This window comes from Etheostoma spectabile, chromosome 18, assembly GCF_008692095.1.
Source record: "Etheostoma spectabile isolate EspeVRDwgs_2016 chromosome 18, UIUC_Espe_1.0, whole genome shotgun sequence".
NCBI lineage: Eukaryota > Metazoa > Chordata > Actinopteri > Perciformes > Percidae > Etheostoma > Etheostoma spectabile.
In genome coordinates this window covers 23,573,083-23,594,931 of record NC_045750.1, presented here as the reverse complement: position 1 = coordinate 23,594,931, position 21,849 = coordinate 23,573,083, and the positions used below count along the sequence as shown (strand labels likewise).

General features: G+C 41.7%; 1 long non-coding RNA gene across 1 annotated transcript in view; it reads left to right on the top strand.

The window, feature by feature from the left end:
- The first annotated feature begins 14,068 nt into the window (after window positions 1-14,068).
- The window catches only part of LOC116706515 (uncharacterized), an 18,951-nt gene continuing 11,170 nt past the window's right edge, over window positions 14,069-21,849 (top strand). The window contains exons 1-2 of the long non-coding RNA XR_004336260.1: window positions 14,069-14,265; window positions 18,965-19,047. This is a non-coding gene — a long non-coding RNA (uncharacterized LOC116706515). The remainder of the gene's footprint in view (window positions 14,266-18,964; window positions 19,048-21,849) is intronic.

Sequence of the window (21,849 nt, the reverse complement as noted above, 5' to 3'; positions counted from 1 at the left end):
GTGTACTTGCCAAAGAGCATTGTGTGGAATCAATCATGTTATTTTGGGTCGTTAAAAAGACCATTGATATAGGAAAAGGGGTCAATTTGACCCGAGGACAACATGAGGGTTAAGCGAAAAACCCAAAACGACGTCCAATAAAAATGTAAAACAAAGTTTTATAATAAACCTTTTAGAATTGTTGAGGCTAAAGTAGTCTACGGTGTGTTTTCCACATTCAACATGACATTTGATCACAGTTCGAAATACTGTTACACGGCCAATTAGCATGTCATAATGCTCACTCAGCCGCAGAGCTCGGTGTCGGGGGTCATGTCCGCTCTAGTCCGAGAGAGAGGGGGGGGCACAGAAGTGGAGGCGGCCCAGCAAAGAAGGGAGTTGTATGAGACAGGAACTTCTAATGCCATTATTATAGAACAACACTCAATGCAAGCAAATGTAGCAAATGGCAGATGATATCTCACCACGATACATCCCATCAGCTTCTGTTGTAGATGTAGAAAAGAAAGCACACAGGTGCTGTGTAAACCTTTCTCCCAAAAAATGCATCACACAGTCACTCGTAGCAGGGAAATTAAATTTAATAATAGCCATTATCTGAGCGCTAATTGCAATAATCCATTCATCATACTCAGAGATTACATCACCAGGGCTGTCAAGTATCATAGATGCACGATTAAGCATTAGAGTCAGTCAGTCGCCTTTGACAAAGTATTTCAATGGCTGAATGGCTCCTCCTTAACAGAAGCTGTGTGTGTATTAGCTGGGAAATAAGGAAAAGGCCAAGTATGTTGAGGCCTCCGAGCTGTAGAGCAAATTCTGTGTGTGTGTGTGCGTTTGGGTGTGTGTAGTTCATTGCGCTGCTCGTTTGGCATTCAGACACACAGTAAAAACATTAGTATCACGGCATCACACCATCGGCGCTCGTACCTACCAGGACCCTCCATTAGCCTGCCCGTGTGTTTACATTCCAGGGCTCTGTTCACAAAATGATTTGCATGGGTTTTTGTTTTTTTTCTTCTTCTTCTTCGGGCTACTATTATTTATCACGTGCAAAATGGGCTGGGACCCGGTGATGTATGCTATCAGCAGTGACAATGATAACCAGGACAATAATTACACAAAGCCCGGCTCATCCATCACCGTCACTTATCACTTAAACAATCAGGCGCTTAAAGAGAGAGAGCGGTGGAGAGGAAGGATCCCGGACTGGGAGTCTAGCCGTTCCACGTATCAGTCAAAGCAGATCCAGTTTGGCTTCTCTTTCTAAACATGGTGTCATCTGTGTCACGGGAGTCAGCTGAGGCAAGGTTTATTAGGATAGAGGCATATTAAGGTAAGCTCAAACATGACAGCATCCACATTTTTATAAACTGTTGATGGATTGTTAAGAAAATGATTTCACCACATGGTCCATAGCAGTTCTGGAGATTTGGATCATGTCACATGTTTGCCCAATAGTCATGGAACTGCACATGTTCAAACTTCAACACCCCCGTTGCCTTATAAGTTCAATGTTCCTTATTGATGTCGGAAACAGCAGTTGAAAAAGAACATGTAAAAGATTTCAAAGTTCCAAAACTAAAGAAATAAGAGAATTACCTTAACCCTTGTGTTATCTTCCCGTAGACCTGCAACTTTAGGTTTTTCTGGGTTGAAAATTCAACATTTTGTTATTTTTTTGCACTTTTTGCTACATTTTAGTCAAATTCTTGGTCACTTTTTTGACATTTTTTAAATTTTGTTTTAGTGAAAAAAAATATTTTTGATGTTTTTTTGTCGCTTTTTCCAATGTTTTTTATGTTTTTTTGGTCACTTTCCCCCAAAAAAAAATTCCGCTGTTTTTCGGGTCACTTTTTCCAATGTTTTTGATGTTTTTTTGGTCACTTTTCCAATATTTTTGATGTTTTTTTGGTCACTTTTTCCCCAAAAAAATTCCCGCTGTTTTTTGGGTCACTTTTTCCAATGTTTTTTAATGTTTTTTTGGTCACTTTTTCCAATGTTTTTGATGTTTTTTGGTCACTTTTTCCAATGTTTTTGATGTATTTGGTCACTTTTTCCAATGTTTTTTAATGTTTTTTTGGTCACTTTTTCCAATGTTTTTGATGTTTTTTGGTCACTTTTTCCAATGTTTTTGATGTTTTTTTGGTCACTTTTTCCAATGTTTTTGATGTTTTTTTGGTCACTTTTTCCAATGTTTTTGATGTATTTGGTCACTTTTTCCAATGTTTTTGATGTTTTTTGGTCACTTTTTCAGCATTTAAAAAGAAGAGTGTTTTTTGTAGATTCTTTTCCTGCCTTTCTGTAGTTTTCTTTTCAACATATGTCACTTTTTTCAACGTTCTTTTGTCATGGTTCTGATATAGAAAGTTTTTGTAAATGGGTCAAAATTTGACCCGAGGACAACAAAAGGCTTAAAATGGCCAAGACGTCCTTAAAGTACGGAGACCACGAGAACTCAATATGCTGCAAAAAACTCAACACAAGAAAATAAAGAAAAGAAAAGTATTTCAGACTGATCTCATGAAGTGGCGTATGTATGACACGCCAATTCATATGTGTTATCAAGACGCATACTTGCTTTTTAGCGTGTTCACGAACGCCGTTTGGCCTCCATTGACTTACATTACCTTGCGATTGCGTTGGAGTTTATGGAATTTAACGAGTAGTATGAAAGGGCAAAAATCTGTGTAGGGAAGTTGGTCAAAAGGGGGGGGGGTGGATGGGTAAAACACAGGGCTTTCACCCAGGAAAATATATTATGAAACATAAAATTGCCCCTCATTTGATGTTTTGTTATGCTGTATTCATTTCTACACTTAATTGGTTGAAATATAACACACACACACACACTCACTCACACACGATGCACAATCAAATTTAGCAAGATATCATGTTTACCAAAATAAATATCGTTTAAGTAGCAAGTAAGCGAAGTAAGTACAGTACTTAAAATACCATTTCAACCTAGACACACACAACTGCACGACATATACAGACAAAAAGGTAGACTCAGTGTTTTTCCTCAAACGCAGTACTGGACGGTCTCAACATGTCTGGGCTCCGCTGACAGTGAACTTGAACCCTGAAACCTCTTTCGGAAGAAGGGAATAAACTGGAAACTGATAGGATGAAGAACAGAAAGAGGGAGACTCCCCAGCAGCGAGAGGTCAGAGGTTACGTAAACACTGAGAAAGCCCTCAGGGTTAGGGGTTAATGAGGGTGACACCTCCTGGGACTCGTAACCTTTGAACTGGGATCCTACGATGTATGACTGTGAAGGGAAACGAGGAATATCACTGGGATAGACACACCCACGTTCCCGGTGGAGAGGCGATACAACGGGAATCCGACCTTTAACACGTTCTTGTGTGTTGCGATCCTCAACATCGTCCCTTTAACAGATCATAATCGGTGTACGCTCGGTGGCTACATGACCTGTTTGAGAAAATGGGGTTAAAAACTACAGAAAAAGAGGAGTGAAGAGCAAACATCTGCTGCACGCAAGCACAAAAATGAAAAGCACTTTACTCCGGCGCTCCATTCCCTTGTTTATTGCAGCAGGATTGTGAATAAGTTTCCTTTGAACATGATGGATCATTAAAGTAATGGTGTACTGCGGTTTTGTTCTTTATTTCTGCTTAGATGTTTCTTCTTTTTAATACAAATTTCTATCTGTGTCTGTGTCTCTCCTGAGAGCTGCCATTGCTCTACTTACCAGGAAATACTTTCTAGATATGCAAATTTATAGTCAAGAGAGTAAGAAAAAAGTGTGCGTGTGCGATGAAAGGGAGGGGGGTACATGCATGGTTGGAAATGTAAGTAATTCATAGCTGAGTTCATGTGCAAATGCACACACTCGCATACTGTACCAACATGGCTCACTGAGGCGACATAACACCACTTTTTGCTACGTTTATGTCTCCCGTCCACACTACTTTGCGTTTCCGAACCCCCTTAAACGGAGACATTTGGACTCACCACTGACCCGGTTTAAGTGTGAAAACTCCCAGGTGGCCTTGTAGTGTGGACGGGCAAAAACCGAGGTCTTTGGGTAGTTAGAATTAAATACCTATCAGTGCATAACACATTGTCCCTGGTTTTACTTTTTGCCATTGTTTCTCCAAAGTCATTTCTGTATTGTCAACTTATACATCAATGATTTTACATGCAGAGATATTACCTTGCAACTCGAGTTTTGGGTAAGGTAATAATAGTAGGAGGTAATATCCAGGTGATTTGAAAAGAATACAAGATAATGTTGTTAACTAAATTACAATAAAGTGTTGTTTTCCTTTAAAAAAAATGACATTGCTTTAAGTTATTTACAACAATAACCTGTAGAAGAAATACTGTATAGTGCTGGAATTATTTTTACAGTTATTAACAGTAACTAACTTGCTAGGTATTTACTGTAAAAGTCAAACTTTACAGTAAATACCTGTACTTTAAATACTGTACATTTGTTACAGTGTGACGTCAGACAATACACACTGGCACATAAATGCCCAGTGTATGCGAATGGTCGTGTGATATATATTGTCAGACATGTAAATATGAACAGAGATCATTTCTCATATAGAGCCCAAATGCTTGTGTGGACGGAGATTGTTTTGTCAAATGCCATTTGATAAAAACGTAGTAGTGTGGATACAGCCTGAGACATGATGTCATTGAGTATGTTTACATGCACACAGTATTCCACTATTATTCCAAATATGACATATTCCAAATTTGATACGGGTCATGTAAACAGCATATTCTGTTGGGTCCTTGTAAATTATAGAGTATGGTCTAGACCTACCCTATCTGTAAAGTGTCTTGAGATAACTCTTTTTATGAATTGATAAAATTGAATTGAATATTCCGATTTGATGTTCCAAATAAGACCTATTTTCCGAAAATAGCATTTTCCGATTAAGACGTGGGATATTACGGTATTATTCAGGTTTCAGAGGCAGTTTTGGGCAAGTTACTTTAAAATTGTAATACATTATAGGTTACTAGTTACTGTCATTTGAGAGTAATTAGTCATATTACAATATTACTGTCTCTTAATTGTAATGGTTTACATTACATTTGCATTACTTTGGAGTTACTTTCACCAAAATAACAGCGGAAGGACTAGGCAGGTAGCATGTGAACATCACCACTGCAACAATAAAATCTCCTCTTTAACCACTTTAATACATCATAGATTATTCATAATATTTTGTATATTTAAAGGGGTGATAGAATGCAAAACCGATTTTACCCTGTCATATGTGAATACCGACAGTTTGGTGGGTAAATAGGACATACAAAGAAGCTTTAAATCCCATTGACATGCCTTCCTCTAAAAATCCCACATTTTGAATCTGCCGCTGAAAACGGGCGATCTCAACAAAGCCAAAGATGACGTCAGATCTCAGAACCATTAGCTTTGTCACGCCCATTACCGTATAAGGAGAACGGTCCAGCCCCAACATCTACACACAGGCCACTGACCTGAGACCAGCTCCTAATGGAGCTAGCGTTAGCGCAGTTAGATGTCCGACTGAGAACGCTGCTTGTGTACTCTGACGGGATTTACTAAGAAGAAAGTTTGGAATATTTCCCAGGATAATGACAATGAACCAGGGTCGTAAATGCAGAGTTCCAGGCTGTACAAGGAACGGTGACACTTCTCATAGCCTTCCCAAGGAAGCAACCACTTGACGGGCTCGGCTGCTGTTTATAAGGAGATCCCAGGGAACGTTTTCACCAAAGACAGTTTTCAAAACTTTGGACAATTTAAAGCAGGATTTGCTAAGCTGCTGTTGCTGTTCCGACTGTCTGGTCATCCCAACCACAAGCTGTAAGTAATTTCGTCATTACAGTAACATGGCAATGCTAAGGTATCCTGTACTAGCATAGGCTGAATGTGTGTTGATAACTGTAATGCAAAGGGGCTAACGTTTCATTTTCCTAACTGTTCCATTCGAATAAATACCCCGTGTTGTCATGTACTCCATCTATAGTTCACCATGCATGTTTGTCCACTTTGCAGTTCATTTTTATTGTATTTCAGCAAGAAGCTAACTGCAGCTGAGTAGAATCATGATCGTTTGGTTGCTAGCTAGCGCTAAGCTGTAACGTTACTCAGCTAGCTAGCTAGCTCTGTTATCCCGTTTGCTTCGACAACAGAACTGGAAACGTTATCATTTCATATGATATCTAGTCAATCTCGTGAAACAGTGTTTAATAGACTGCAATGTATTGATTTGCAGTTTTTTTTATTTCAGAGCAACCTTGTCACAAGGACAAGACGCGAAAGATGCAGCTTGCCAAACAGATGCTCCGAGTGTGTCATCTGGGGGACACAACTGTCTCATAAGACATCAAGACCCCACATATCATACAAGGTAACCTTTCTAATTATTCTTACAAACCACGTCTTATATGTTTTGTGTAGCATTGTGACTGGAAGCATTTAGCAGAGCTGTTACTAATGTTACATGAAGTGAGTGACTTTTATCAAATATGTGAGCCATTACCAACACATTAGTGAATTATTTAAAGTAGGAATAGAACTATTCATCTGGATTATCACTGATTGGTGATCTCAATCAAGGCATTCTTTGTGGGGGGGGGGGGCTGGTGAAAATAATTGGACAATAGGCAGGAATGTGTTTGTATACAACAGGTATGACTGAATGCTAGATTGTGTGTTGACGATGCCTTTTGCAGGTATGTACACGCCCTATGAACTTTGTCATTCAACAAAACAAGTCTTTAGAAAAGGCAAATGTGAATGGGGGACAAATTGTCTGCAGAAACTGGTTTTGTTCAGTGAAGGAGTGAGACACAAACATGGTCTAGAGACATCAAGCCTAATGGCCGGCCATATAAATGTAAATCATTTCAGATTTAAGCTGCTCCCACTGTAAGACACTTGTAACAACACTGGTTAGAGTCCTGCTTTGGCACAGCTTAGAGGTTTAGCACTGCTTTTGCTATGATCAACTGGAATTTTGCTTGGTGTGTAAAAGGTAACAGTTATGTTACAATATTATTTTGTTTGTTGTATCTTCAGCCACAACGGAAGACAGCCAAGGGGAAACTTGTACAGACGTCTGTTCCCAAGCCAACAGGGAGGTTACACCGTCAAAGTGAAGACAGAGACAAAAGTTTGTAAGTTTAAATATTTTTTTATTACAACAAAAATACAATTGCATCTTATCGGCACTCAAAATAACTTTTCACACCCTGCAAACAACAAATCTGAATGTGCAATGATATAGGTGCTAAAATGACTTTCACACACAACAGGCTATTTCTTAGACCTGATGCGACTGGTGTTTGAGGAGATCATCCCCGACCCCCTTCCTTATCTGGAAGCAGTCCTGTGCCCCAGACCTGTGTGCTCAGCTCGACAGGCACCCAACCGACATACTGCCCTGAAACATCCAGAACTCCCCCACGCTGCACGACACAAGAGGGTCACGGCACGGACACTTCTACAAAGAAAACCCAGCACCAGCTCACAAAAGTCCTATAAGCCTGTGCTGCATTGCCTACAAAGAGAACAGGTGTAGTGGACAATCACATTTTTTAGATTTAAGAGTAATGATTGTTTTGAAACAATAATAATTTTTGTTGTCTTATAATACTGTGTTTTGTAATAATGCTGACAATAATCAATGCTTATTGTTATAAACATTTATTTAGATACTTGAACTGCTAACAGTGGTATCAAATGGCTTCACCTTTCCATCCATCTGATTCTCAACTGGCCTGGTCAACTCTGTAAATATTCATTGCATTTTGCAAAGAATATATATTGAGGCACGGATGAGGCCAGGATGGTGAGCCATACAGGTTATCCTCCTCAGGAATCTAGGTCATTCTTATTCTTCTGACCTGTAAAAACAAACATAATGAGCCTGTTGTTATTTCATAATGTTGAATGAGCAGAAAGCATAATAGCTTGAGTTAATGTATCTCTAGTTTTATTTAACTGAGGTATTTTTGGCAACATATTTCTCTCTCCTGGGGCATGTGTGCACAGTTTCCACAAGAACACCTGCCAAGGTAAGATACTACTTTAGATACTACATGTTAAGAAGGTATTAATCTCATAGTCAGATGATCTAATCTGCATGATAGTATTCCAATAACATTAGACTTAGCATAACAAACTGAACAGAAAAAGGCTCCTGTCCAGCTAAATGGACGTCCTGTTGTAGATAACATTACTTCTGGGTGGTAAAGAATTTACTAACTCTATCACCATCATCACTATTCAGCAGGAGAGTATACGGTAACAAATGTTACAATGTGACTAAGAGACTTTCGTTGAGAGCAGCTCTATGAACTGGCCACTAACTTTTCTGCCAACTGGACATCTTGACTGAAATTGCGAGGGTACAGTTGTAAAATATTGTCCATGTGCAAATTAATAAGTTTGTTGCTTACAATACTAAAACAAGGCTAATACAAAGTATTCTTAGGCTACAACACTGAAGTGGGAGTATTCACACTAGTGTGACAACAAACTCTAATGTTGAAAAAGCAAGTAAATGCTAAATGACAAAACTTACCAGTCTGAAGAAGTCATTTCCAATTTACTGGCAGGTTGCTCCTCGATGTCAGATCCTTCCTCTGATTCAGGCTCAAACAGATACGGTAACCATGCTATCGCCACCTTGGATGTTTTAGTCATGTTTGTGTGCCGCAGCAAAGCTCGTTGCACACCAACCAATCAGCGCGCAGCTTATTTAAATATTCATGAGCAGACCATATAAGGCAGAAAAGCTCTTGTTTCAAGCCAGGTCAATTTAGCAGGGTGGTGTGAGGGCCAAAAGAACAGCTAAAACAACATTTTTAGCCCAACAAATGTTACATACCCTATCAGGAGACCTCAAAGAACAGCGTGATATACTCTATACAACCATTCTATCACCCCTTTAAAGGCAGCGGGGTGGCAGTAGCTCAGTCTGTAGGGAGTTGGGTTGGGAAGGGGAGGGTTGTTGGTTCGGGTCCCCGAATGGACCAAAGGATTGGTAGCACATCCTGAGCAGGTGCTCTTGAGCAAGGCACCGTACCCCCCCCCCCCCCCCCCATTCACTCAGGACGCTTGTCCAGCTGGCAGCCCCCCCCCAGCTGCACCTTCATATTTAATGTACAGACATATGTCTCCTATCAATCATCCAGAAAATAAGCATACAAGGGTATTTCCAAAAATAAGCGATGCACTTTATACATTTCTATGACTACAGGACACACATTATAAAAAAGGGAGACAGTAGCTTCTATGATGTATGATATGTCATGCAGAGAAATGACCAATTACTAAAACACAATGGCGCTTGTGTTGCATCATCAAAATGTATAAAAACTACATGTCTTTAAAATACACAGTCATGTCTCACTTCCCAATGACTTTACCCAGATGACATAAGATGATTGCAGGTATGAAATCCCCCTTGTTCATCTTCTCTGTCAACAGATCAGAGACCACCCTCCCTCCCATGCTCGCGTGTGGTCTTCTCCTGATTTTCTCCGCCTCCCTTTTGAAGGAGTGACACAGACACAAGTGCCGGTGGCCAGTCGGTCTGTTCCACTACGGATCAATCTCAGCCCCCTCTTTAATCTTGGACCAACAGTTTCTCTCCTGTAATACACCACCAGAGCATGTGAAGCATATGGGGAAAAAAAATCATGGAGGAGAAGAACTAGTAACCAGTAAAGGCTGTTCCAGTATTCTCACTTTAAATACAATCCATCTGGTGAGCAGTCTTGTGATAACTGCTGCAGTGTCTTCCTGTTTCTATTCTCTATACGCTTTGACGTTGTGAACTCTGGCAGTAAAAAGCTCCAAAACCACAACATCCTGCATGCATTGCAATTCCATTCCACCATGACACTTAAGTGCTTGTCCATCGCTGAACAATTCATATCTTCGCTGCTGTCGAGCGAGCCAACGACGTCTGTAGGGTTGAATTTAAATGCATAGAATCATCCTAAAGTAGCAAAAGAATATATTTGTTTCTGTTAAATTTGACTCTAGATCAATGACACTTATGGTGTATAGACAGATGGACACCATATGTTTGTGAGTGCCAAGAGTCCCATGGGAACACAGATCAAAACTTGTATTCAAAATCAACTTGTCAAAAGTAGCATCTACCATATCCTATGGTGGAATTTGAAATTAATTGTACACTTTGTTTTTGAAGAGGTTAATATTTTTTCACCCAAACTGTCCCTCAGTCGACTGATTCTTCGCACTATCAACTGTGTTTTTAGAGCTTATTAATGTAGAGTTCAACGTATGGTAATGAACACAAAAACAGCCCTCTGACATGTCTGAAAATATATTCCATAATCTTGGTGTAATATTCATAAAAAAACAACCCACACGGACCCAGTGGTAACTGGGAAATATTAGGTATATCAAGTATTTTGTCAATATCATCTCTAGTGAGGCCCTAGCTGGCTGAGCATTCATTCACACACATTGCGTCAGTCATCAGACTTTTGAGAAAAATTGCATTTGACTTTCCATATATTTTGATATATTTTGAATGCCTGCAGAAAAGTCGGAATCAACTTTTGGAGAAGCTGACTTCAGCCTGCGGTGGACAATCTTGTACCTGGAGATCAGACTTCTCTGTCCGCCTCGCGGCCTGCGATGTAATATGTTGTCTTACTACATCTTACAGAGTCTACGTTAAATTCAATGTGTTACCTCTGCTTATGTTTCAATAAAATAAGTGCATACAACCATTGAGATGTAAACCTTAGTAAATTATCTGTGGGCGCCCACTCACACGTCCAGCGTGGAGGCCTTAAACTGTGATGGCCATTTCACTTGTTTACACAAGCAATCAAATATAATGCAGGTACAAAGTGATCAGTACTCACGAATCCTGGTGATGGTCCGGGGTGATATAACCCGGGAAACCACAGCAGGGAAGATCACCGGGACAGAAAACAGAAGCTTCCCCAATCCTCTCTCTCTCTTACAGTCACAAATGTCCGTCTCCTGTATCAGATTGATGAAGAAATAATTAATTGTGATTAAGTTTTAGGTCATTTTATGGTTGCAACCCGCCACAAAACAAAGGAGGAGTTAATTTCCGCCCAGCATTTCCGCTCTGTTTGCACACACGGGGGGGTGTCAACAAAGTGGACATGACGTGGAGACGAGAGACTTTCTGAATTTAATTTATCAAGAACTCGCGGAGGAAATGGCCGACAAAGGTTAGGACAAGCCGTGGGACGTCCTGCGGAGTAAATGAAAGACGCTCAAACAGTGAGACATGTCTCAAAAAAGAGGGACCATAAAATGGCAAGTTGCATCTGCATCGTCATAGCGATGTGTAGATAGCAACATTGTTTTCTTATCATAGCTTGTTATGTCACTATCAGCTGGCACATAAGCACCATAACAACTTGTGTAACATTGATCATTTGTTGTCTAGAAAAACTTAGTTGTTGCTTGAATGTTGTGCGATTCAGTGCAAAAAGGAGAGGAAACACCTTAAAATGTCTCAAATCAATCCGATGTACCAATTTGATCGCAAAACAGCATGTGACGTCATCAACGCAGGTTTTTATTGGCTTCAAAGCCGTTGGATGGAAACACACTTTCACCAGATTCATTCACATGAACTTCAGATAATTTGATTGACAAGTGGATGGATACTTAGCAAGCGTTGTTGTCTTTACTTAAAATTCCTCATGGAGGAGACAGAAACTACACCCTACAGCTTTAAGGGATGCTCATTTAACACTATGGACCCAGGCCCAGATCGGAGTACACTTGACGCCAGAGTCCAGTTATTCTGATTAGTGTGAACAAGGTGTACATAGTCCACTTCAAAAAGGTGGTCTCAAGTCTCAGCGTTACTGTAATATTAATGATACCCAAAGACACCCTAAGTGTACAAAAATAAAAGATAAAAACAAATGTATAACAAGACCAAGCAGAGGTACAGGCAATAGTCAACAGACAAATATTACAAAATGACAGTGCCAGTTTGAAGATGTAGGTTTTTAGGTTTTTAGATGAGATTTGAATGTGGGGAAAAAGTCAGTGTCACGGATGGCTTGTGGGAGTGAGTTCCAGAGATTGGGGGAGGGGGGGGGGGGGGGGGGGGGGGGGGGGGGGGGGGGGGGGGGGGGGTTGCACGACTGAAAGCTCTAGACACCATGAAAGAGAGCCACACAGGAGGTGTGATGAGGAGCATGGAGGAAGAAGAACGGAGTGGTAACCGTTAGCGACACCAGATGCTGGTTGTCGCTAATGGATATTTTTAAGGTTTGAGGAGACGCTAAGCTAAGCTAAGCTAAGCTAATCACCCCTGGCTCTACACATCATATTCCATATCATATTTAGAAAGCAAATGAGCAAACTTGCCAAATATCAAACTTTTCCTTTAAGCTTTTCTTTTTTCGCATTAATCCCGTTAGATGACAACGGTTTCTAGTCAACCACCTGAGCGCTTCAACAAAATCAAAAATTGCAAAAATAAAAAAAAAGAATCTTTTGAAATTTCCAGCATCAGTTTGAGCAAGAACAATACAGTACAGAGAGAAAAAGAAAAGACAGTATTAAGGTAACAATAAAAAAAAAAACTTTGGCTATAAAAAGACATTTACCATGGTACCTGTATAAAGGTAACTGATAGAGTGCTTTCTCCGGGTAGGGAGTGAGTCCTTACCCCAAGTGAAGGAGTTTAAGTACCTTGGGGTCTTGTTCGCGAGTGAGGGGACTATGGAGCTTGAGATTGGTCGGAGAATCGGAGCAGCCGGTGCGGTATTACATTCTGTTTATCGCACCGTTGTGACGAAATGAGAGCTGAACCAGAAGGCAAAGCTCTCGATCTACCGGGCAATTTTCGTTCCTACCCTCTGGCGTCTCCCTTAGAGATAGGGTGAGAAGCTCAGTCATCCGAGAGGAGCTCGGAGTAGAGCCGCTGCTCCTTCGTGTCGAAAGGAGCCAGTTGAGGTGGTTCGGGCATCTGGTAAGGATGCCTCCTGGGCGCCTCCCTAGGGAGGTGTTCCAGGCACGTCCAGCTGGGAGGAGGCCTTGGGGAAGACCCAGGACTAGGTGGAGAGATTATATCTCCAACCTGGCCTGGGAGCGCCTCGGTATCCCCCAGTCGGAGCTGGTTGATGTGGCTCGGGAAAGGGAAGTTTGGGGTCCCCTTCTGGAGCTGCTGCCCCCGCGACCCGATACCGGATAAGCGGATGAAGATTGATGGATGGATGGACCTGTATAAAGAATAGTTCATAACGAGAGCTTGTGTGTATGCAACCTCCCATGGCCAGCTCTTCCTTTGGCCAGTGACAAAAGAGTCTACGGCACCCCCGTCAGAAAGTCAATACCGTGATAAACGCTGCCCTTCACTTGAGCCCCGGTTCACCACTTTAGCAGCCAATTGCCTTGACAGTCATTACCAAACAAGTAAATCACCACGAGCTAGTGAATGCGAGTAAATAACAGAGTCGTGGCATGAATAACTCAAAAAAGAGATGTGAGGAGGAAACATGTTGCTGTGGATTTGACGCCTTCTTAGTGGAAAAGTGAGCATATGTTTTATGTTTAGTATTTTTTTTCTACCCACCCACCCCCCAATGGCTCTGGCAGTGAGTGTCATTCAAGATGTGGCCTTTCCACACTCATAAAGAACACATAAAACACACATTGTGCTCTCGTAAAGCACTTACAGAGGTGAGATTTATGTGTTCGGGTCTGGATTTCCAAATAGAGACCGATGCTGTCACTAAAATCTCATTTGATTTACACTGCCAGTGTATTGGCGTGATTACCAATGTGATTGCTTAAAATTGGGAGATGAAATCCGGATTTGAACGAGCTGAGCATATTTAAAATCTTTTTTTGAGCGTACTCTAGAGGAGGGTTCACTCCCAACACATTTCTTTAAACACATGGAGTGTTCGCCACCCAGGAGACCATTTTCCTACCCCTTGTTGTCACTTTGAGAGACAACCCCGCTCTTCCCATAGGCCGGGCTGAATGTGTGTGCCATCATGCATGCAGTCATTAAACACTCCTCTGCTCGCACAAAACCAAATACTCTACAAAGAAAAGAAGTAATCGCATATGAAACCTGCTGCTAGAACGAGCACAGGTGATCACCTGAGAAAAGAATGCATTTCTTCTTCAGCGGGAGGTGTCGCTGGCTTTGCTAATGTGTCTTTAATGTGGCCCGTTGCACCCCTTGGATGTGGATATCAAAACGTTTAAAATCGACCCGCTCACTGGAGGCAGAAGTGAGTCTTGTAACATGAATTATGGATGCCGTGCGTGGCTCCTCTCTGACTGGGAACAATGTAACTTGCGCTGGTGAATTCATTTGAGCTCTTTAAAAAGAATCCAGGTCTCTCCGCTCGCTTTCATGCTTTCATGTTCTGACACGGGCTCAGTCTCCGAGCCACAAGACATTCCTTGATTACCGGTGATGTCCAAGTCTTTTCTCGGAGGCACCCCGGTCCTGTCGGGACAGAGCGCGGTATGGTTGGGATACCTGCATAGCTGCATGATTGGTGTCAAATAAACACGGTGCTGAGCTACAGTGCTAGAGGTCTTTTTACCTGTAATTATGGCATGGCTAGCTTTCCACCGTGGGACGGCTGCCAGCTTGCTTTGGCTTTTATGGGGCTTCTGGTCCTTTCTTGTGGTTGTCATGCTGCAATTAAAACTGTCTCCAATCGCTGGGTGGCAAAAGGCGCTGAGACAGACTCTTGTCTCTCTCACACACAGACACACATAAGCATGTGTACTTGTATATACACACACACACACACACACACAAACACACTGTGGAGCCTCTGGCTGGAGGCGATGGGAAAGCGTATGATATAGGAAAAACATAGTTAATTACATTTGACAGGTATCTATTAAAGAGCATTCTTAGACCTTAGAGGCCTTCACACATCTAATGGAAACACACACTCAACTGCTGCCCACGAATAATAGGGGCTCCCAGCCAAAAGCTTGGGCTTTTTCACCCCTCTTTATCTCGCCAACATCAAGCGTCTGTCAGCGAATAGACAAATCACCACTAATCAAGTCCACAAAAGTATAAACCAAGGTTTCATATTGGTATTCAGATGCCTTTTAATTAGTTATTCAGGGATTCTTTTCACTTTTAAGTGAACAAGCACTTCAAACCCCGCTCCCCAGAAGCACCAGCTTGCCTGTTTATTACAGACAATGGTAGTGTGATTGTAATCATGGAACTTTCCCCAGATTATGCAGTTAAAGAGAGGATGTATGCATTCCAGATTTGAATTCTGACCTGCAGGTGGAATGTCCAGATGCACGAGTGTACGTACTGATAAGCTCGGGCAGTCCATGGGAGGGATAGTTGAGTGTTCGGGCTGTAAATCTTGAAACCTTGAATGTCTGTCACTCAGTGAGTGAGTGACTGAGTAGGTGAGTGAGTGAGTAACTGAGTGACTGAGTGACTAATTGACTTTTTAAAATGTAAAATATTGGCGCAAAATCAGCTTGTTCGTCTTTGGTTAACACAGGCATCGAAAGACTGTGGGTGTGTGTGTGGGGGGGGGTCTAGAATCTAGGTCTGGTCTGTTCAACAAGTTAAGCATTGTGTGGTATTTCATGCAGGACACACACGTAAGTAAGATGCCAACTGATTGAATGATCATTTCTATCAGTCACACACTAATCACAGCCATTCTCACATCAAGGCGTTTCATTTAAATAGGACTCCCTCCTCACTGGTCCGTGACGGCGCTTCCCTCCGCCAACCCCAGCCTCCACCTTCCTTGTTCAGAGTCCTACCATGACTCAAAAGTTAAAATGGTTTTCAATGTCTTGCTTTGGGCCAACTCTAATATACAGATTGTGGTTTCCTGCATTGTGTTCCCTGTTTCAGTTTAGCATGCTGCAAGGCTAAACCAGGGAGCGTTATTAGGGGGGAGCCATCAGCGCCAAGCATAACTGTACTTCCGTTATTCCATAAATGGTTAAATTTATGACGAGAGACTAATTACACACTTTGGATGAGGAATCCAGACTAGATTTCTTTTAAAAATAGCCTGATTACATTGTTGAATTCAGTGAATTAAAGCAGTCTCAGACATATCTTTAGCATGTGATACGTCAGTTCAACAAACAAATATTACCGAGACCACTTAAGATGAACATTTAATATCCATATTCAAATTATAGACTCAACGACTGACTGTCCCGGTGACAATCTGGCCACAATTAGGCACACTGACCATCCCAATCCAGCCATATGTTTTAACCTAGTCTCTTTCTCTGTCATTCTGTTTTGGTCTGTCTGGTGAAGACTCTGTCAGATCAGCTGTCTCCAAAATCCAATTTCGGTCCTCAATACGTAATATTGCCCTGGCAACAAGAAAGGAGACATGAAAAACATGTACATTGCAGAATTACACGGTGTTTGAAAAGTCACTCCGACAAGTCAAGAAATAGTCAGGCACATACCATAACCCCGCCTGTGAGATTGCAACATGGTTTTTACAGATATATGACATATAACATGTTATTTTCTGAGCTTTGGTGGTGTTGGTAGGCAGGATAGTGGACTTTATAGGCCAGTATGCTTGGGATTTTAGCTCTTGCCACAGCAAGCACGAAGAAGAATAGCAGTGAAGTAACAAGGCAGGGCATAATGGGAAAGTATCGGTGGAGGAAAAGGGCATTCAAGCACGGAAGGAAATCTTGAGAACTGCGGAGAGGTCAGTGTCATTTAGACTTTCTTCGCCCTTCCAAGAATGCAACACAGACCACATTTGGCTTCCTGAAACAGTCGGCATGTCATGTTTTGGTGTGATTTGGGCCAAATATGTTCTGGTATTAAAAAGTAATGATGTAATGTAAAATGTCAAATAGTGGTGTCAAACTAGGTAGCCACCATGTTTGTACACCTTATCCCTTATGGGCGTAACGGGAAATATTTGGTGTGTGGCATGGTTTTGGCTGTAGGCATTTACTGTGAAACCTGGGAAACGTGTGTGTAATGACTGTTTGCTGGCTCTTTTACCTTTTTTTCTGGATAAAAAGTTGTTTGTGAGGTGAACAGACAGTCACTGACTGGTTTACGGATTTGTGTTTTTGTTAATTATCCACATTCTAGATAGTCAAATTACAAAGATAGTGAGTGTGCAAGTTATTTTTTTTACACTCTCTTGTATTTTCTGTTTCCAAAAAACAAATCGCCCCTTTTTTTTCATCCTCCCCTCCTCTGAATGTTCTTCCTCGTCCTATCTCCTCTCATTAGAAGGGCTTGTGGATCACACACAAAGCCAGCCAGAGATTATGATGATAGTTTTGTAGCTTGCCCCCCCCCCCTTTGTCTCTGTCCACATTCCTCAAATGAAAGACGGCAACAATTACCGTAGTGTCTGATGCCTTGAGTCTCTTTACATACACTTTGAAGAGCAGGTTTTGTTCCCAGCCTATGGCTATAGGAGCAGGTTTGTCTTTTTTGCTGCAATTACCATCCATGTCAAGATGGCTGACAAACTGGGAGCGCCCATCTCTCTTCTGAAAAGTTGCATTAGTTGAGTGCCAGCATTTGTTGGCATGGAAAGCTGTTCTTCATGTATAGGCCAACCGCCTTGTAAAACAATTGGAAGTACGAGTTCTTCATGTGTTACGGACAGCTGGTCAGGATTCACTCTAAATACTACCACAGGTCAGGGGAAAGGCAGTGGGTGGCGTGTAAATAGACCATACATCAAAGCGTAGCAATTTTGAGTGTGGCATGCGAGTCTGTAAAGTGCTAATAGCCTTTCCGTGCTGATTCCATCCAACATCCTGCCAATGTCTGAATCCAGCTGAATTTGCTCTCCAAGATGTTCTTCTGAGGTGAAAGCCAGCAGTCAGTTGTAGCTCCACTGGTAGCCGTTTCCGATGCTTTGGTAGCGTAGCATCAAAGTCACGGGGCACGCATATATTCTGCAGGATTAGAGCAGCGTAAAAGGACAGCCCCAGCCCATTCACTGTTGGCACGGCCGCCACAGCCTCGGCACAAGTGAGTTTTTAATGCATTCCATTTAACTTTAATTACTCCAATCTCTGCGAGGGCACACAGGAAGAAAAGGCCCAGGCGTTTGTGCCGAGCAGATTACCCCACTGCCCTGCCAAGTCCGCGGCGCACTGCATCCTAAGATAGAATTCAAATTCAAATGTGGGCTAAAGAAAGTGCAGCTGTCACCCCTCTGGCCTGCGAAGCCCCAACCGGATCAAAGATGAGCTGTCCTCCTCCCCTGCCCGTGTAAAAATGAGCTGTCCTGGCCGTGCCAGTGTCTCGTCCCCCTGGGGCACCTAATCCTCCTCTCCTGACTCCACACTGACAGTCTGAATAAAGGCATTAAACCCCGCAAAATAATTACCAATTAAAACGGATGGAGAAGTCATCAGGTAGTGACTGGGGGGGGAGAGCAGGCAGAGGCGGGCAGCAGAGAGGGATGAAGCTGTGGCGGGTTTCTCTCCTCCCCTGCCAAGAACAACCTGTATTTTCTCCTTTATGGGTTATGGTTTTTGCAGTTCTGGATGAGTGAGTGACCTTACAGAGTGGTATCAGACCAGGAACAGACTTCTAAAAGCTTCTAGGATGTCGAGGAAAGTTTGTTTGAGGCATCCCAACTGTACAGAAGCCAGAAATCAGTGCAGAAGTTCTCTAAGCCACTGGAATTAAGAGTTGTTGTTTTATCTAGTGCTGTTCCATCTGCGGCTGCACAGAGACGAGATGTTGTGGAACCGCTGAGATCACTGGGTATTTGACTGTGTGTGTAGTGCATAGATGTGTGTTTGCAGACCAGAATGCATTTAAAAGCGTGTGTGTGTGTGTGTTTGGATGTAAGGGCAAAAAAACCACATGTGCAAAATAAACCAGGAATGCATGTGTTTGTGTGTTTATTGGCCACTGGGTTTTAAATGAGCGTGTGTGTGCATGTGTGTTTGTACCTGTAGAGCGGTGTTATGGGGGTGTTTGCAGACTAGCGTGCCATGAGGCCCGGGGCACTAATCCACCAGCGCCACACTGCCGAATCCAGGTAAAGTGATCCTAAAGCCTTCTTACCCCTCTCCCTCCTCTGTTGTCCCTGCTCCCCTTTGAGCTCTGTCTATTAGCAGTGGTGGAGATCAGACTAGTCAATATCCACTCAAAAGACCAGGTCTGGACCCAGGCCCACATTTTGACAACTTAATCTTCTCTTTGATGGCAGAAAAGGAGCGATTTGCTATGTGACAAAAGGCTTCAGACTTGACCATATTCTTTTGAAATTCCTTCCTCTGGTATGGGAGACGACCTGTGTTCTTGTCCTCGTATTCTTCCCATGAGACTTTTGAGTCCTCACTTGGTTTTTATTATCCTTTCTGTGCAATCGGCGAATGGAACTTATTTGTCTCTTGACTGTGTGACTCTTATGGGAAGGCACATAGGAACACATAACACATCATTCTAGTTTGACAGCTTCTGAAAGCCAAACTTTATAAATCAAACTTAAAATTCGATTGCATTTTTTTTTATACCCTCTGTTTCGCAACTCCGATTGAGCAAGGTGGCTCATTCCAGCGCTTGAACCAAAACCGCCCCTCGGTCTATGCTCTGTGCTCGCTGTGGTATTCCACTGATGATCACTTTTGACCCGAGGGATGGTTTGCAATGCTGATATGACTTGTCTGTTGGTTTCTGTATCCGTGCCAGAATCACCCTGGGCTAAGCACACTGGGCGTGTACACACCGCTGTGGACGTTGCAATAAGTATGATGCACACATGTGTACGTGTAAGTGTGTGAAAGGAGAAGAGAGAGATAACCTTCTTTTTTTTTTTCGTCTCTTCTGTGGAAGCCATAATTAGACCTTGACTTTGATTCCCTGCCAACTTCGCATTTGATGAACGCGTGAACGCTTACTTTACAGCAAAAAAACATTAAGCACATTCTACCTTCAGAAGAAATCTAAAGATGAACCCATGCCGGGGTGTTTTCATCTTACTTTAACTGGGTGTATGTCTTATCGCGATTAAGCCCAGGATCAAATTTTAATCTTCTCTTGTTTCATTTCAGCATCCCACAATTATCACGTCATCGTCAAATTAGCAGCGTGATTTAACTGAGCTTTGCTGTTGAGGGGCCAACGTGAGCTCAGAAGTGCAACTTTTATTCTATTTATTGTAAAGTGCAGCCTAAAACCTTGATCCCCTTTGAGATTGCAACTCCGAGGCATCCAATCCTCATGGTCGACCCCTTTCAAAACTTGAATATATAGTCGTTGCACTGCAATCTTTTTGCGATCAAATTTTATTTTTTTATTTTAGGACTGTAATCCTTCTTGTAAGGAAAATAGGCATCACAACTAAGGCTGGTGTGTTATTTTTCAATACAGGTGAGCTCATTAAAGGTTTAGCCAAAATATACACAAATAATATACATATATATAGCCATCTTATCTAATTTTGATGTTTTTAATTAGATTATTAGTGCTTATTGGTGCTCTTGGTCAATTGAATCAGTTTCCCCTTCTTCTAAGCCACCAAATTTAATGCTCCCACATTTTTTTTTAAATTAAAAATAACTTCTTTAGCTGCTGTTAAAATAATGTTAAGAGGTGTAATGTCATGCAACCTTTTGTCTGTGCTCCCGGTCTAAAGAACAGGCCTGTCTGTCACTGTCAGACAAACTGGTGGAGCCGCTTTTGTGCCACGGGAAGGCGGACGTGGAAACGGACCAACATGCTGTAACACACTCTCACAGACATGACAAAGGTGTCCTTTTTTCAGACAATAATGGGATATAATGTGCATGAGCAACTTTTTCTTTATACCAGAGAAAGATACTGTTCATCTATAACTGACTAGACTTGCAAACTTGGAAGTCATAACGTAAGAATGAGCTGTATAGTCCACAAAAGCCCTTAAATGAGGTGAAATATTGATGTGAATGTTACATACAGTATATGTTGTTGCTGCAAATGCAATAATGCTATAATACGATTAATTAGAGACTGTAGCATTGTCCAAAGAGCTAAGCTCATGCTGAATCTTTTCAGAGGGTGATTCTAGCAAATCTTTCCAATTAATGTTCCTATTGATTTTTTATATGGCAAGCATACACTGGTGTTAGCATGGCAGGAATTGAGTTAGTCATTAGCATTTGTTTGTGTTCAAACATCAGCTAAGGCCATTTCTGTCATCCATAACAATCTTCTTTTTTATTTTTTTTTAAAGAAAGGACTCCAAAATCAAATATACCACTTAAATAAATGTAGCGTTCAATGTGCTTGAAAGTGTCTTTCATAGAAACATGACAAACTGTGTGACATGCTAAGGTCGAAGGACAATTACAATAATTTAAGGAGGGCAAAGATTTTGGTTTTCATCAAAAGAAAGTGTTCCATATAAAAAGAAAGAGAAGGCCTTCGGGCCTTGTCAACAATCTTGATTAGAAACTCCACTTTAGTCTTAAAGCTTTCCTAGTCATTAGCCAGGGCACAATATGTCACAATCCTCTTGAGTACATACACATTGTTCCAATAATTGCCCTGTGAAGGACAAACAACCAGCATGTTAAAAAGCATCGTTATTCAGGTGCAATCACTGGCAGGGCCTTTTCTCTTCTTTGCTGTTGTTGTAGAAGGCCAAACTGTATGTCAGAGTGCCTCTTTGCAAAAGTAAGAAGTAAATATGATGAGTGATGTGCCAAACAGCAGCATGAGTGTCTGTGGGCTTTAACACTCTTTAATCAGAGCTAAATTGAATAAGACGCCCCAAAATGGATGAAAGTAGAGATTTGTACTTGCCAAAGAGCGTTCGTTTGAATCAATCATGTTCTTTTGGGGAATTAAAAAGAACATT